The sequence below is a fragment of the Pundamilia nyererei genome, unplaced genomic scaffold (assembly GCF_000239375.1).
Source record: "Pundamilia nyererei isolate P.nyererei 1_Seehausen unplaced genomic scaffold, PunNye1.0 scaffold00474, whole genome shotgun sequence".
In the NCBI taxonomy this organism is placed as follows: Eukaryota; Metazoa; Chordata; class Actinopteri; order Cichliformes; family Cichlidae; genus Pundamilia; species Pundamilia nyererei.
In genome coordinates, this window is record NW_005187875.1 from 106306 (window position 1) to 107546 (window position 1241).

The following is a 1241-nucleotide window of genomic DNA, read 5'->3' on the forward strand; positions in this document are numbered from 1 at the left end:
TAATAAAATGAATCTGTGACACATGCAACACATTCACAGAGGAAGAGGACACAAAGGGAGGACACGCAGAGGCTGTGTTAAAGTCAGAAATCCAAATCTTTATTAAAAAACAGGCGGCGGTTACAAACAGGAAGACAAGCAGTCCATCAAACAGTCTACAGGGTCAAACATACAGAGAATTCAAACAGCAGTAAAAAATAGTCTACAGGGTCAAACATACAGAGAATTCAAACAGCAGTAAAAAATAACTGGACACTGAAAAACTTAAAGCAATGTGAGACAAAATAAAAGGAAGCAGCACAGTATATTCACTGAATTATCATCAATTACAAAAGAGAAAAACGACGATTTCTAAGGATAATTTTCTTAAATGCAGTTATAGTGTGGCTGGTAAAGATGGAAACATACAGAATGTAAACTGTGTGAGTTTGGTGAACTTTGTTAGTAACAAATGAGGTAAAAAAAAAAAAGAGAGACAAAAGCTCAGTATTCATTAATAATTAGAAAGCATCTAAACATTCTGGTCATGGATTTTTACAGTCTTAGTTCCGCTCGCTGTTATCATGATCATGATCAATGGCGAGGTCCTGAGGTGGGTGGGGCTGTCTCTGGTGATGTCACCATGAAGGAAAAGCATCTGGCACGTATTGGTGAAACATCCCAGTACACTGGTGTAGTTTCCTCTCCAGCTGTTTGACATTTGACACTTGAGCATTAAGGGGAAGAAGAAGAAACAGTGTTAGGTCAGGTGACCACATGGTTTCTAAAGTAACTGACAGGAAGTAACCAGGCCATTAGAAATGGATGGATGTGTTTAGAGTTACTGGAGTTGGGTAACTCTACTTACCAAAAGCAGAAGCACACAGATGAACAAAGCTGCTGAATGTTGCAGGAACATGCTCATGTGTGGTGGTCATTCAGTGCTGCTCCGGCAGGTTAGACAGTCCAAGACTGATATCCTGCCCATCTGAGAGTTTGAAAACACACATGCAAAGATTTATTTTGTATTACAGTCAAAGTTGGATGTTCATTTTTGTCCTTTAAAAATGTTTGTGTATTTTAAAGCACTAACATTTAAGGATGACTTGGATTGTCTCCTTTAAAGGGGAGACAAGTGTGTCCACTGATCTACGTCACTTTACCTGGATGATGACTCCTCTCTCCCTCACTCAGAAACACTCCTAATAGCCTTCAGCTAATCCAAAACGCTGCAGCAAGAGTACTGACAGGGACTAGAAAGA

General features: G+C 39.6%; 1 long non-coding RNA gene across 1 annotated transcript; it reads right to left on the reverse strand.

Annotated features, from left to right (window-relative positions):
* Window positions 1-564: 564 nt before the first annotated feature.
* LOC106456562 (uncharacterized) lies at window positions 565-1177 on the reverse strand. Its single transcript, XR_001290650.1, has 3 exons — window positions 1073-1177; window positions 848-967; window positions 565-706 (listed from the first exon to the last, which is right to left on the reverse strand). It is a non-coding gene; the product is annotated as an uncharacterized LOC106456562 (long non-coding RNA).
* Window positions 1178-1241: the final 64 nt, after the last annotated feature.